The following is a 17,130-nucleotide window of genomic DNA, read 5'->3' on the forward strand; positions in this document are numbered from 1 at the left end:
TCCCTACAGGGTTTATATTTAGTCTGAGGACAATAGACAAAGAATAAATGAATAAAAATTATACAATATGACAGATGGTGGTATGTACTATGCAAAAATAAACAAACAAAATAAAGAGGAGACTAGGGGGAACTGGTGAAAGGAGATTGATTTAAATAAGGAACTCAGGGAAGTCTTACCAAGAAGATAAAATCTGAATTCACGTTTGATGGAGATAAGCCATGGAAGTATCAGTAGGAAGAATGTTCTAGAGAGAGAAAATTCTAAGTGCCATGTGGCTGAAGGAGGTGAGTGCCCAGTAAGTTGGAAAAACACAAGGGTGTGGATAATATAGAAAGAATACATTTTGTGAAAGAAGTCAGAGAGATAGGAGGATGTTAGATCATGTAAGGCTTTGTAAGCTATAAAAAGTCTTTCACTTGGACTCTGAATAAGATAAGCAGTCACTGGGATTTCAGCAAAGTAATAATATGATTGAACTTTTATTTTAAATAATGACATTAGCATATGAGCTGAAAGACTATACAGTGCTTGGGCAGAAGGAAGTCCACTGGGGTAGATTTGCTATTAACAAGTTATTGAATCATGGAGGCTTGAATTGGGGTAGGAATGGTTCAGGTGGTGGGAAGTGACTGCATTTTTGATATTTTAAATGTCGAGCTAATATAAGCCATCTAACTTTTTGTGTTGAAACATAATACACATGCAGAAAAATTTACAAGATTATGTAAAGCAAACACCATGTGTCTGCCACCCAAATTCAGAAACCACTGTCAACCCTCTAGATGCTCCATATACTCCACACACTGTGAAAGGAAATTGAATATGGTAAGTAGAGCCATGAGAGATGTAAGAGATACCCAAAGCAAACTTAGAGAGATGAGGATGACCCTATCCTTAATTTAAAAATTCACTAAAGAGGGTGAACAGAAGAGACATGGAATTTGAGAACAATGGATGAGTGAACTTTCCAAGACGATGTCTTTAATGAATAGGATGGAACTACATTCTTGAAAAATACAATGAACATCTCCCAAGAGAAGTAAATGTTGTTCCTGAGAGCTCCAGCATTCCCCAAGGAAGTGTGTTCTTCACAGTACAAAGCTCAGGTTCCCCACATTACTGGCTTACTGATTGGACTGAAACTATTATTGTTCAGTCCTGGTCTCCAGTCACAGTTGCCACAAGTTCTAGAGGGCAGAAGTAAGTATTGGCTAAATATTTATTAGAAACTTCCAACTACTTATGGAAACTTCCAACTTCCAATCTATGGTATACAAGTTACATGATTTTGGCTACAGAGACTCTGCCTCTCTTTCCAGAGTGTCTTCTCATTTGGTTAACTTCAAAGAAATAGACACAACAGAAGGAATTGCTTTGGTTAAAAAGTACTACAGAACAAAAATGCTGTGACAGGCTATTCTGTCCAGTGGTGGAATACAGCATCATAACAACTCGAGGGAAAGACCATTAAAAAAACTGCTTTTGAATACACAGTAACAGCATCAGGGCCAGCCCCTGTTGTCAGGGATAGTTATAGCATTTATAACATATATGAGAAAATGGGTAAAGATCTATGACATTTAACTGTCATATCTAACTGTATCTAATTGTACAGAGGCACCACTAATGATTTGACCTGATTGTTGAAGTTCTTAACACTGTATGAAAGTTTGGGGATATTTTAGGTAAGAAGTTCCCTGTGACTGATAATAAAAAGGCCCACAAGTTGCTGCTCTCTCCTCTTAGGGTTACTTGAGAGGATGGTATAGACATGATACCTTACAAAAGATTGCAGAAGGGGGGAAATAAAAAACAATAATGGAATAATAAGAATGCTTCCTTCCGTCTGGGTGTACCCTTGCTCCAAAAGTTAATCAGCTAGTTCTTCAATTTCTTCTTCAAGTGTCATTATGTTGTTAACTAATGATTTTGGGATTAACATCTTCAAGGACCCAGTTGCTGATACCAACAAAAGAACCAAAAAGAGGTGACTATCAGGACGCCAGTAGGAAATTGTGTTGCACTTGAGGAGACAAAGGGATATCTTGAAGAATTTGGGCATGGTCTTCTCCAAACTATCTTCAAACATGGGAAGATGGCAAAGCTATTCATTCGATGGTATAAGAAAAAGGGCAAAGCTGAGCACTGAACTGGAAGCTACACCTCATTAGACTTTGTTTTGTGTGTGTGTGTATGTGTACATGTATACCCACCTGTGTGACTGCACAATACATAATGTTTATTGTACAGATATACAGGGTTTGTGTTTTATGATACAGTTCAGCCAAATCAATTTTTGGCTCATAAACATTCTGCCTATTCATTTTTCTTTGTTTTGCAATGTTGAAGTGATTTCCAATTAGGAAGTGCATATAACCATGTGAAAGATAAATGCCAAATTAAGCTTTTTAGGGCCCCGTGCCAATAGATAGTAATTTTATCTGGTATTGATCTTTTTACAAATAACAGAACTGAGAAACTTTTACATATAATGGAAGCTTAGACAAAACCAATTTGAATAAAATCATCATGATTCTTTATGTTTATATTTAACTTGTATTTCTATACAAACAAGACTGTGTAGGGTATACTAAAGTTTCAGTGATTTCTGAGTCTTTCCAACTTTCTATGAGTTTCAGAAGTGCAAGTTTTTAAGAAAATACTTGAAAATAAATTACATTGCCTTTTCTTTATTGACCAGCAAATAAAATACAGCCTTAACAAAATTGTTTGTATTATTTGAAAATGATCTTGGAGTATGCACTATAGATCCAATGTAAGGTATGCATTAATCATTCTACATTAAACAAAATGATGGTCCTTGTAGTGCAATGCAAGTAGTGGAATGCTTAGGCACTACACAGTGATTATATATACCTTGGTCATTGTATTGCACCAGTGAAATGCCAAATTTGAAAGGCCTGAACTGCAATTTTATATGTCATATATTACTTATGGCTCTAATATGTACCTCAGAGTTTAAAGAGATAATAGTTTTAGAGAAAATTTCTGCTTCCATTATAAAATATATACATAAATTTAAAAATTGACAAAAGTGGATATACTGAGTGTATTTATTTGAAATATTTTGGTCCTGTTATATTTTTCTTTAGATATTTAAAATAAGTTGGATAATAAAACATAAAAGAGATTTGTGAATTTGAAGATATAGCAATAGACATTATTCAGAATAAAAGAGAGAAAAAAATGAAAAGTAACAGTGATCTGTGGGACAGTTTCACATGCCTTAATATTTAAGCATTTGGGACTATTTTTCCAAAGGAGAAAAGAGAAGGCAAAAAGAAACATATATTTGAAAAAAAGGCTGAAAAATTTGCAAAGCTGATGACAAGTACAAACATACAGATCAAAAAACTCACCAAAACCCAAGCACAAGAAATATGAAAGAATCTATGTTCCTCTATGTAATTTTTGTATTTATTTGCATTGGCCAATTTTAAGATTTCTTCACTGGTTTCAAGCAATTTGATTACAAAGTGACTTGCTTTAGGTTCTTTCATGTTTCTTATTTGTTATGAGTATTCACCATTAATTTTTATAGTGGTGACTATAGGTTGAATTTTGTCTCCCCCAAATAGATTATGTTAAAGTCCTAGGCTCCCAGTAACTCAGAAGGTGACCTCTTTGGACATGAGGTCTTTACAGAGGTAATCAAGCTCAAATGATGTCAGCAGAGTGGGTCCTACTCCAATATGACTGATCCTTATAAGAAAGAGAAATATGAACCCAGAGATGGATACACACAGAGAAAAGGCAAAATAAGAGCACATGGAGAGAACACCATGTGAATACAGAGGATTAGAATGATGCATGCACAAGTCAAGGAATGGCAGAGATTGCCAGGAACCACCAGAAGGTAAGAAGAGGCCAGGAAGGATTCTCCCACCTCTTTCAGGGGTCATATGGCCTGATGAAAACTCTATTCTTAATACCTCCAGGCATTTGGAGTATCCCAGGTCTTGTCCATGCTCAGAGACAGTGGAGACTGAAGCTGGTTCCTCGGGCAGCCCTCACGCAAGTCAGATCACTGACCAGTCTGTCCACCTCTTCCTGGTGCAGGGAGAGGCTGGGAGCCAGGGTTTTTAATGCCCTCACTCTGCTCTGAACCAGGCAGAAGGGCATGAAGATTGCCCACCTAAGGCACCATCTTTGTTTCCCCCTGTGCAGCAATAACATTCCAGGTCCAATAAGCTCTAGGTGACTCACAGAATAGAAGCTCATCCTTCATCAAGGTTCTGGAAATGTTGGGGCCTTGGACATGCTGTGCAACTCTTCCCTCAGTGAAAAGACAGGAGCTGGAGAGTTTCCTCCTAATTGCTGGCACTGTGCCAGAGGTGAGGATCCTGGCAGGAAGGCATCTTGACTTTTCCTACTGGCATCCATGGCCTACCTGGCCACAGTGCAGCAGCCTCTCAACTAGCTTCTGGATTTCTCATTGAGAGAATTTTTGTGTACTGTCAAATCGGTGTGTTTGTGGGTGGAAGGAGAGTCCAGGACTTATTCTGTCATCTTGCTGTCACCCTCTAGGAGCCGCCAAGTACCTGAGCAGGTCAAAGTCACCACATAGGACACCGTGTAATGTCCTAAGGAAGCATTAACAAGACTCTGGGAGTCTGGATCATTATTGACAGTTGATTCCATTTCCTATCCTGTGGGAGCTGGGATAAAGTCAGCTTCCAAACATGAGGGAAATGTTGGGAAAGGGATTTTTTTCTTTTTTTAAAAAAATTTATTTACTTATTTTTCAAGTACAGTTTTCTGTCTATTTCTCCCATCCCAGCCCACCCTGCCCTGTGCTCCCCACCTCCCTCCCATTTCCAACCCCCCTTAGTTCTTGTCTCTGTGTCCTTTGTACTTGTTCCTACAAATCCCTCCCCTTTTTTTCCCCTTAAATTCCCTTCCTTCTCCCCTCTGGTCACTGTCCTCTTGTTCTCCATTTCAGTGTCTTTGTTTTTATTCTGCTTGCTTGTTTGTTTTGTTGTTTAGCTTCCTGTTAAAGGTGAGATCATATGGTATTTGTTTTTCAACACCTGACCTATTTCATATTACTCGGGAAAGGTATTAACAGGGCCAACTCACTGATTAAGTTCTAGTTATGTAACATTTTTTAAAAGTTTTTTGTTTTCTTTTAAAGGTTTTGCTTATTTATTTTTAGACAGAGGGGAAGTGTAGGAGAAAGAGAAGGAAAGGAACATGAATGCGTGGTTGCCTCTCATGTGCCCCCTACTGGGGACCTGCCTGCAACCCAGGCATGTGCCCTGACTGAGAATGGAACCAGTGACCTTTTGATTCACAGGCCAGCTCTCAATCCACTGAGCCACATTAGCCAGGGCTGTAGAATTTTTTAAAGTACTCTAGTTGGCAAATATTTTTTACAAAAAGGGATTTCTTCTCCCAAAGGAGGAGCAAGGGCTATGGTGGGACCAGCTACACCAATTCCCCAGAACCGTCTGTGAATATCTTTTCCCAACTACTCTTTCAGTGACATTACATTGACAACTTGAAATCAGCCATGATGGAAGCACTATACCATGGAAACATGCTTTCTACAGATGGGGACTTTTTCCTGCCATTGGAAAAACTGGTTATTAAACACTTACCAGTACAACCTTTGGAGGACTCTGCACCCCGGAGACTATGCATTATGGTTACTGAGACAGAAGACATCTTCGGTCTGCCTCCCAGGGAGACAGATCCTGAAAGGAAAACTTCTGTGTAGGAAGTGGTATTAACCATGTCTTTTATTTCTTATATGTGCATGGTTTGACATAAGGAGCCTTGCTGCCACTGGACAGCCCAATTCCTAGAGACCCTGAACAACCTGCCCACAAGGGTACTTTCCAAATGCAAACCAAACAATGCAGAATCCATGCCCAACCACCCATCCTAACAACACAAAGTCAAGGTACCAGACCATAAGAGCAGCCCCTCTGCTCCCAGAGTCCCTTGAAGTGATCATTAACCAGCCATATCCTGAACACACACATGTACATTTGACCCTTTTTGGAAATTATGCTCAGGGCTCCTGCTCTCAGTGCCTTCCTCCCCATCCTATTTCCAACCATGGTGCTTCCCAGCCTTGCCCTAGAGTGTGGTGTGCTCCCTGCTCTTAAGAACTGTAACTATTTCTCCACTGGCAACTCTCTCCTGGTTGCTGACTTTACTATACCTAACTATTAGTAAAACCTGCATTGAAACAGAAGTTCTTTAAAAAATGCTCTCAATATGTACATATCTGAGGAAAAACATGAAAATAGGGTTGGTAAGAAAGAGTATTTTCTTGTGAATTTGTCTCAAGAAAGGCCTGAGAAATGTCAATCTCCCAGAAACAGGGTGGAATTTCCAAGTGGTTCCCTTTGAGGCAAGGGGCTCAGCTTTCACAACCCTGTGTTGATCAGGGTAGGATGTGTCCTGACCCTAGATGGAGACTTGATCTTAGGCCTTGAAGAAGCTCTTTGGCTGAAAGCATTGCCCAAATGGGCTCTGCGAAAGTGCTCAGAGCCACCGGTGTTTTCACATTCTCAGCAGTGCAGGGGAGCTCCTCAGTTTTTGACGAGGGCTGAGAGGGTCCCCTCTGGGTGTCCTGAGTGGCAGGAAGATAAAATCAACTGCCAAGTATTGTCCAGTGCATATGACTCGTGGGCTTTCTGATGCAGTCCACATCGCTAACAAGTGCAAATGCTGTAGTGAAAAGGTATTAAAAGTTCATGCCAAAGACACTCAGACAGTCTCCTCAACCCTGGCAGGAAAATAAATGTAAAATAAATGAGCCATTTAAAACTTTGCAAAACCCAACATACTGTGAAGATTTGTCAGCTGGACCATGAAAAAAAAATGACTCTCTTTGACAAAGCAATTAAAAATAAAAATTGGTACAACTGAAGCCCAAATAAAATAAGCTTCAAGATTAGAAGAAAAAAAAGGGAAAAGGAGTTTGTTGGATTTCTCTCTCTTCTTTATTTGCCTTTAGAATTTTATGTCATTTTGTTAAGGTGGAATTGGTTGAATAGGATAGGGCAACTGACAAAGGCTGATTAAGCTCTTCCTAATACAAGTAACAGTGAGCACAGGGCATGTAGCCACATGTGTTGTGAATAGTAGCAGGGTGATTCTAAGAAATTTGGTTTGTTCCTAGATGTTTTCTTTCCTGTAATGAGAGAATAAAGGCTGTGTAACCTACACTTACCATTCTTTCATTATTCTAATAAGCCATGATAAAAATGAAGTAAAAAAATGTAAAGATATGGTTGAACCACAAAGTCCCATGGATTATTCTGCCATATGGATGGGAAATAAAAGAGAATGGATTTTATTCAAAGAAAGTTAGCAAGTTTATACAGGAAAAGCAAATACCCAGAGATGTGCTAAAAATGTAAAGAAACACTGTTGAGGAAAAGAGGGAACACTCAAGGGAGCAGCAAGAAATAAACACCTCCTCACGGCTTTTTGTATTTCCTGGACCTATATTCTACAAATTGGTAAGTCTCCCTAGTTTTGGGTCTCAGCTAAAATGAACCTTCCTCTTCTAGATCAGGTATCCCTGCCACAATCAATCATTGTAGCCTACACTTTTTTTTCCAGAGGCCATATCATAGTTTGTGCTTTGACATACACATAGATGTAATTGTTTTTTTTTAATTTTTTTATTTAATTATTTTTCAAGTACAGTTTTCTGTCTATTTCTCCCATCCCAGCCCACCCTGCCCCGTGCTCCCCACCTCCCTCCCATTTCCACCCCCCTTAGTTATTGTCACTGTGTCCTTTATACTTGTTCCTCTAAGTCCCTCCCCTAGCCCCTCTGGTCGCTGTCCCCCTGTAATTGTTTAATGCCTTGCATATCCCACTAAAGTATGCTTATCAAGGGTGGGAACTTTATCACTGGGTCTCCAATGCCTAGCACAGTGCTGGACATGTACTAGACCTTAAGTAAATGGTTTGTTTTTCAATGAAATGATTACACATTCTTTATTTGGACCTCTAGGAAGTGGCTGGATTCAGAGCCATGTGAATATGAACTAGGGCTTTGATAGCAATTGAGGGAGTTCTTTTACATACACACTGAGCATGCAGTGTCATCTTTTGTGTATTTCTACTTGCATCCTCATTTCTGACTTGCAGAGCTCTGGAAGGGGCTGTTGGGGTGGAATGGTACAGCTACCAACCCCTGAGCCCTGCTTTTGGCCATTGTTTTATGAACCTCACATGTGTGCTCAAGGTAAATTAATTATTCTTCTCCTGTCTCTCCAAGTGCTTTTGAGAAACAACAGCTGCAAAGCCTGATGAGTTCTGGAAGATCAAAAGCAGCCTGGACACTGTGGTGGGCTTGCCAGGCCCCACTGCCTGGCTCCCTAAGTGTTGGAAGCCTTAGCATTTGCTAAGTCTCTGCACAGCCCCAAGGAGCCATCATCTTACCTGTCCTTTCAAAAACAAATTCTTTTTCAATGAGACTTGCTAAATGAAGCCCCTCTCTTTCTCTTCTTCCATGTATGTGAATAAACCCATTCAGACTGCAGTCAGCCCACCCTTCACTGTCTTGATCAAATTGCACAATTCATTCCATTGAGAATTACTCTTAAATGCTGTTACTGACAGGCAAGTGAGAAGAGAAACTGCCCCTTTTCCTCTTCTTTCCTCTGGAGCAATAAATCATATACTCATCCTAGGTGATTTCTACAGACAGTCCGCTTAAAGCAGAATATCATGATTTAACAGTTGGAAAGTTTCTTCAACAGACCATTCCTAACCATTCTCCCTGTGTTCAATGGGCAACCAATTTTTTTTCATTTTCAACTTACCTAAGGGCTAAGTGAGTAAAGTTCTTAGGGAATATGATCTATGATTTCACATTGTGGCTATTTCCCTCACCTCCTATTTCCAGGAAGACTATTTCTTTTTTTTTTAAAGAATTAAAGAGAATATATTTCTTGATTTTAGAGAGAGAGGAAGGGAGAAAGGGAGAAACATCGATGTGAGAGAGAAACTTTGATTGGTTGCCTCCTATACACACCCCAACCCAGGACTGAACCTGCACCTTTTGGTGTACAGGATGATGCTCCAGCCACCTGAGCACACTGGCCAGGGCCAGAAAGAGTATTTCTTTAGGAATAAAATAACAATATTGGATTGTAACAGAGACTGTTGACAGAGCTGCAATCTGCCCAACCAGACAACCTGTTGTTTTAAAATAAAATGGTGGCCACTTCGATGTGTTTACCTTGTAATGTTCACAATATCTATCAAGTGAAATTTGATTAAGATTAAAAGAGGCCTAAATGCACTTGTCCTTGAATCTCAGCTATTTTTTAAACATCTTACTGGATCCACTGACTTTAAGGAAAAGTAATTTCTGCAGTTTTGCATAGAGGACTTTGCTTTTGCTTTTCTAACAAATTTTACATACAGTTTAAAGGACACTTAGGAAGGTTTTACTTGAAGAGTATACTCAATATACATGCAGAGTAAAATGGGTTTTTTTTTTTTTGCACTTTGCCTAGTCTGGTTTTATGTTAAAGCCCTTAATTTAATTTTTCCATTAATATCCAAAGCTTGACTGTGCACAAAATGACACCATATTAAGGGTGGCTTTTATGATATTTAAATGTCATTTCCCTTCCTCTGTTATCCATTCATATTAGGGGAGAGTTTTCAAACCAAGTAAAATGCAACGTTTCCACATAAATGAGACATGGAGACTCACACCAAAGCAGTGTTATTTGCTACCAAGAGTCCCATATTCTGTTAACAAACTGTAATTTCTCTTCCCTGCTTTTGGGGATGAGAGAATTAAAACCTGCAAAGGAAACTGGTGTCCTATGTGCCAAAGAGGACTTCTTCCAATGTATCACATTTATGCTGGGCACCCCTTATGCACTAAATCTTAAATCTCACTCTCTGAACTAAAAAATCTTCACCATCATGAAGGCCATCAATTTTACTTAAATGGAAATCTTTTTTTAATATACGTGTAAGAAAACAAGTATTAGTCACAATAATGTTCATTAAATAAATAGAGCAAGTTAAAATGTATAATGCATTTTCTAGATGGACCTAACATGGTCTCATCAAAAACATACTAGTTGACTAGGAGAGAAGTGTCTCGGTGGGTTATAGTAAAAAACATAAAAAAAGAGTCTGTTTGCTGAGCTGGTGTCTATAGTTGATTTTACTCCAACATTCTATTATGCTTCCATTATTATAGCAGGGAGGCAAGGGTAGCATTAACTTTATGGGCTTTGGATAACATAATTTATTATAATCACAAACCTATATTTGTATAGCTTTTGGCAGCTTACAAAGTACTTTTATACATGCCACCTCTTTCTGAATGATTCATTAGAAATGGTACATGCTTTAAAAAGAAATATTCTGGATCACGATTCTCTCTCTACCACTTATCAGCTCTCACTTCAGAAAAACAACTCTAACTTTCTGAGCTTCAGTTGTCTCATATTTAAAGTGGATACGAAATTTCAACCCTGCAGGAATGGCAAGAGACTGAAGTAAAATAATATGTGGAAAAGGGTATGTACAGGCTTGGCACATGTAAGTGCATAAATCTATCTGATAAAACTATTTTCTGTAACCAATTTTCCAGGGCTGCTGAACCATAAAAGTCTGAGGTCACTCAGTCAATTATTTGGATATCCGGTGTTGAAATTTGTGTTTATTCCTCATACTAGTACATTCTGCCTCCTCCTCATTCTGCACTACTCTTGGATACATACACAAGAAGAACTATTTGACAAATAGGATCTTATAACTAACCAAACCCTTCAAATCTTTCTCAGTTTGCAGAAAATTAGCAGTACTACCAGAAACATTAAACAAGCTTAATGAACATGTTATTTTACCATGAAAACAACAAAAGTACTCACTTATAGTTTAACATTTGTAAAACACTTGACAGTAACAGGAAAATAGAGAAGACTGCAGAGTTATATGAAACTTCTCTTTTCTGGCTAATTTTTCTGAAAGTGAAAAAAGTCAAGATTTGAAAGTAGTCACGTAACCAAGACTAAGGGAAAACTCTGTTTCCGGGTCTATACTATGGTAAAGCAGTTTTTTGTACTCCACCTCTTCTTCTCAACCATTTTACATGATTATTGTGCTAAATTAATACAAGGTAAAAATGCAACCAAGAAAGTAAATGCTAGAATGGTGGGACACATTTGGTCAACTCTTCTTTCTCTCCTTCTTCCCCCCTTCTCCCTTCCTTCCTTTTTTATTCATCAGGAGGAACTAATGTCCATAAAGGGTCCAGGGGCATTTCTGGTTCAGTCTCCTCTCCCAGGGCTTTATGTAGACTATCTTTAATGCTTGTTCCTGAAAGTTTTTTCTTACTTTCTGCTCTTTTCCTAGGTTTTACCACTTAAGACCTTGGCTTTATCCCTAAGGACACTTCTCCCCTTCTCTGGGTTGCAGCTATCAAACTTCCTATCCAACATTATTACTGTATATCAAACAGCTTTTTCCCATTCCTCACATCCTGACCTCACTATCTTACCTCACGAATTGGTCTTCCTTCTTTTCTACCTTATGAATACTGTTACTGAATGAGAAGCCCGAGGGAGGGGGGCAATACAATATTTGGCCCACCTAGGGATGCCAAATATTGCTACACAACAGGGGCCCCTCCCAAGGACAGTATACTAATATCTACTGGGCTCTTCTGTCCGCCACCAATTGGAAAGACATCTCTCAATGCCAAAGATTTGTGAAAAGGAAATAAAATGTTTATTTAATGCTATTTAGGCTTAATGTCTCCACTAAAATATCAAAGTCCTTTAGGGTATACACCTACACCCACACAGTTCCCTTCTCCCACTGTCCCAACTCCAGGTACCATAAATCAGGAAAAGAGCACACATCCATTTTTCAGGCTGCTGGCGCCATCAGTTGTGTCACCGTGCAGGATCTTGAGTTAATCCAAAGTACTGTGGTACCCTCTCATGGTCCACTGGCAAGAGTTGTTTGTACCCAGTTCCAGTCAAAGTCTCTCCTGCTTTTCCAGGCCACGCGGCCAAAGGGGCACCCCAAAGCTGCGTGGGCCTCTTCTACCAAAGCGGCAGGGGTTCACGCTCCACCAAAAGCACGTTGGCTTTCTTCTTCACCTGGCTGCAGGGACCACCAATTTGGCAAAACTGTGTGATTTCCCTTTCACCTGGGCAGTTATCCCCTCATGTCCTGGAGCCCATCTTTTCCAAGCTCTAACACAGGCGCTCTTCTCAGGGGCACAGGTGCTCTTCTCAGGGGCGCAGCCCCTAGTTACATCTTGGATCCCAGCTACTCCCTTCTCCCTGGCTCAAAACTTGGTATTGAGCTATTTAACATATCTATGAAACCAGTTAAAGGTTATAGATATGTTAAATAATCATTCCAGAGGTTAGCTGCAAAACTGTTGCTATGCAAAACAGCTCTCAAAGGCCCTGCTCTATTGGTCCCTTCCCCCTGGAGGGGTGAGGACATCTTATATGTCTCTCCAATATTCCTATACACTTTGAATTCTGGACACCATTCCAAATCTTTTTTTTTTTGCCCCCCCCCCCCCCGGCTGCACCCTGTATCAATACTACTCCATATTAAAAAAAAAAAAAAAAACCCTGCTCTCCATTTGTAGCAACAATAGTTATAGACACCAGAAACCATGTGCTGTTTAGTTTGGGGCCGGGATATATTTCTCAGTAGCTACTGGGGTCAGTATCTGACAATGTTTGAAGGCAGGGACTTTGGGATCTGACTGCCTGAATTCAAATCCCCACTGCTTCTTATCAGGTCTATGAGATGAGGCAACTACTTTACCTTTGAGATTCCAGTTTTAAGAATATAACACTGAGAAAGTCGTGTTGATACAGGGTGCAGCCAAGGAGGGCCCCCAAAAAAAGATTTGAAATGGTATCCAGAATTCAAAGTGTATAGGAATATTGGAGAGACATATAAGATACCCTCACCCCTTCCCCCACAGGTGTGAGTTGGGGGAAGGGACACATAAAGCAGGAACATGCAGGGCTGTTTTGTACAGCCCCAATTTTGCAGCTAACCTCTGGAATGGTCATTTAACATATCCCTAACCTTTACCTGGTTTCACAGATATGTTAAATAGCTGTGGCCAGGCTTGGAGCTAGGGGGATGAAGTCACTTCTTCCAAGATGTAACTGGGGGCAGGTGCCCCAAGTTACGGTGCCTGCGTGAGAGCTTGGAGTTGATTGGCTCCATGCCATGGGACGATAACTGCCCAGAAAAATGATGGCAGCCCAGTAAAGCTGGGAAGGTATGAGACGTCTGGCAGGTATAGCTGATTGTAGGAGGAGTCGGAAATGGGGCCACAAAGGAGGATGGGTGTCATTTAAACCCAGATGTGGCAGCCATTGGAGAGAGAACCATGCAGTTTTGGCCAGAGTTCAGACCCCTGCAGCCAGGTGAAAGAGAGAGCCACAGGGTTTCAGCAGAGTGCAGACCCCTCTTTCCCAGGTGAAAGGGAAAACCACGCAGCTTTCCCAGAATGGAGATTCCTGCAGCCAGGTGAAGAAGAAAGACACATGCTTTTAGTGGAGTGCGGACCCCTGCAACTTTGGTAGAAGAGGCCCATGTAGCTTTGGGGTGCCCCCTTTGGCTGCATGGCCTGGAAAGCAGGAGAGTCTTTGACTGGAACTGGGTACAGAGAACTCTTGCCAGTGGACCGCGAGAGGGTACCACATAACTTTGGATTAACTAGAGAGAGATCCTACCTGCACAGTGATACAGCTGACAATGCCAGCGGCCTGAAAAAACAGACATGTGTTCCTTTCCTAATTTATGGTACCCGGAGTTGGGAGGGTGGGAGAAGCGAGACCTGTGCGGGTGTAGGTGTATACCCTAAAAGACTTTGATATTTTAGTGGAGGCATTAAGCCTAAATAGCATTAAATAAACATTTTGTTTCCTTTTCACAAATCTCTGGCATTGAGAGATGTCTTTCCAATTGGTAGTGGACAGAAGAGCCCAGTAGATATTAGTATTCTGTCCTTGGGAGGGGCCCCTGTTCTGTGGCAGTTTTTGGCATCCCTAGGTGAGCCAAATATTGCCCCCCCTTGAACCTGTTGTTCTGTAACAATGTCAGTTTTCTGAAGATCTCATGGTGAGAGCTAAGTTAATTCATACAAAGCATCTTACCTCTGTTGGTATGTTGCTTATCATTACTAATTTTAGAAAGATGTGGGGTTGGGTCTGGCTTCTTCATTTATAACCAGTTAGACTTAGAGAATGTGGCTTAATTACTTTTTATGCTTTTAAAGTAGAATTTAAAAATAAATTCATTATCATGGTTGTCATGATGACTAAATGATATTAGGTTTGAACATGACCTAGTTTACTTCTGCACACAGTAGTATGGTCTCCCACATCTCCCTGCCTAAACAGCCCAGTTTGTATATTTAGGGAAAGGAATTAAAATGGTACTAATGAAAGAGTAATGATATTCACAAGTTCAGAGGCTATGATCTGTTTTACAAAACATTTAAGGGATTTTGGAGATAAGACAAAAATTGGATGGTGAAAATAAATCAGTTACAATGTCATATTAATTAGTGTTGAAGATGGAAGAAGAACTGTCATTGTTTGCAGATGACATGATAGTATACATAGAAAATCCTATAGATGACATCAGAAAACTACTCGACCTAATAAATGAATTTGGTAAAACAGTAGGATACAAGGTCAATATTCAGAAATCAAAGGCATTTTTGTACACTAACAATGAATTATCAGAAACAGAAATGAGGAAAAAATCTCATTTGATATAGCAACAAGAAAAATAAAGTACACAGGAATAAACCTAACCAAGGAGGTAAAAGATCTGTATTCAGAGAACTACATAACACTGAAAAAATAAATTTAAAAAGATACAAACATATGGAAGCATGTACCATGTTCATGGATTAAAAGAATTAACATCATCAAAATAGCCATACTACCCAAAGTGATTTATAGATTTAATGCAATCCCTGTTAAAGTACCAGTGACATATTTTACAGCTATAAAACAAACATTTCAGAAATTTATATGGAACAATAAATGACCTCAAATACCTGCAGCAATTTTGGGAAAGAAGAATAAAGTAGAATCACAATACCCAACACCAAACTGTATTATAAGGCCACTGTAATGAAAACAGCCTTGTAGTGGCATCAGAACAGACAATAGATCAATGGAACAGAACAGAGAACCCAAAAATAAACCCAAGTCTGTACAGTCAATTAGTATTTGACAAAGGAAGAAGAAGCATAAAATGGAATAAAAATAACCTCTTCAACAAATGATGTTAGGAGATCTTGACAGATACATGCAAAGAAAAAAAAGAAACTTGATCACCAACTTACACCATACACGAAAATAAATTTAAGGTGGATTAGAAACTTAAATATAAGTCATGACATCATAAAAGCCCTAGAGGAAAATATGAGCAGGAAAATCTTAGACATTCCACTCAGCAACATCTTCACTGATATGTCCCCTAAAGCAAGGGACATAGAGGAAAGAATAAACAAATAGGACCTCATCAAATTAAAAAGCTTCTGTATGGCTAGAGAACACAGCATTAAAATGAAAAGAGAACCAACTATATGGAAACACATATTTGCCAATAATACCTTGGACAAAGGTTTGATCTCCAAAATATATAAAGAACTCACATGACTCCACTCCAGGAAGACAAAAAAATTTTTTTAATGGGCAAAAGACTTGAACAAACACTTCTCCAAGGGGGATACACAGAGGACCCACAGACATATGAAAAGATGCTCAGCATCACTAGCCACCAGAGAGATAGAAATCAAAACCACAATGAGATACTACTTCACACTGGTCAGAATGGCCATCATAAACAAATCAACAAACAAGTGTTGGAGACGTTATATAGAAGAGGGAACCCTAGTGTACTGTTGGTGGGAATGCAGACTGGTACAGTCACTGTGGAAAACAGTATGGAATTTCCTCAGAAAACTAAAAATAGAACTACCTTTTGACCCAGCAATTCCACTGCTGGGATTATATCCTAAGAGCCCTGAAACACCATAGGTTCCAAAATAACATATGCACCCCAATGTTCATAGCAGCACAATTTACAATAGCCAAGTGCTGGAAGCAACCTAATTGCCCATCAGTAAATGAGTGGATCAAATAACCATGGTTCATTTACAAAATGGAATACAACACAGCAGAGAGAAAGAGGGAGCTCCTACCCTTTATGATAGCATGGATGGAACTGGAGAGCATTATGCTAAGTGAAATAAGCCAGGGGGTAAAAGACAAATACCATATGATCTCACCTTTAACTGGAACATAATCAACAAAAGAAAAGAGCAAACAAAATATAACCAGAGGCATTGAAATTAAGAACAATCTAACAATAGCCAGAGGGGAGGGGGAGGGGATAGTGGGGGGGGAGGCGCTTAGGGACTACTATAAAGAACACATGGATGAAACCAAAGGGAAGGGTGGAAGCAAGGGAGAGAGGTGGGATGGCTGGGGTTGGGGGGAATGCTGAGGGAAAATGCAGACAACTATAACTGGACAACAATGAAATAACTTTTAAAAAGATGGAAGAGGAAATATTTTTTAAATTAATATTCAGGCATAACTAATTTATTCATTAAATTTTAGTTGAGATCATAATTATAGAGTGGGGCTAAGGTAGGTTTACAGTTGTTCACATGGAAAATAATACAATAATTAATACACAATAATACAGCATAAACTGTGTCTTGTTTACTCACATTTATAAGCCTATTTTTATCCCACTCTATTTTTTTTACTATTACTAAAGCTACTAAACCCTCTGCCTGAAGATTTTGCTAAGTACATTTTAGGTTCATAAGCTGGAGTTAAAAGGGACTGAGATTCATTCAGTGTCTTGGTTTGTAGATCATTTTATACATCTCCTACATGTGTAAACTCTAGGCTGGACTCTACCTGTTAGGTCTGTTTGGAGTAAGCTAATATGAACTGTGATGTAAATGCCACAAAGCAGGACATTTTATGTTTCTTTACTGCTGCATTCTCAGTGTCTAGAACTCTGTCACACAGTAGGTACTTCACAAATAAATGTTAAATGAATGAATTTATAGTGTGTAAT

General features: G+C 39.4%; 2 pseudogenes; both read left to right on the forward strand.

Annotated features, from left to right (window-relative positions):
• The first annotated feature begins 968 nt into the window (after positions 1-968).
• Positions 969-2,174, forward strand: LOC119055802 (nicotinamide phosphoribosyltransferase-like; annotated as a pseudogene).
• A 1,676-nt stretch (positions 2,175-3,850) lies between these two features.
• The window catches only part of LOC119055803 (mitochondrial inner membrane protease subunit 1-like), a 63,945-nt pseudogene continuing 50,665 nt past the window's right edge, over positions 3,851-17,130 (forward strand).

This window comes from Artibeus jamaicensis, unplaced genomic scaffold, assembly GCF_021234435.1.
Source record: "Artibeus jamaicensis isolate MK-2021 breed Jamaican fruit bat unplaced genomic scaffold, CSHL_Jam_final contig_456, whole genome shotgun sequence".
Classification (NCBI taxonomy): domain Eukaryota; kingdom Metazoa; phylum Chordata; class Mammalia; order Chiroptera; family Phyllostomidae; genus Artibeus; species Artibeus jamaicensis.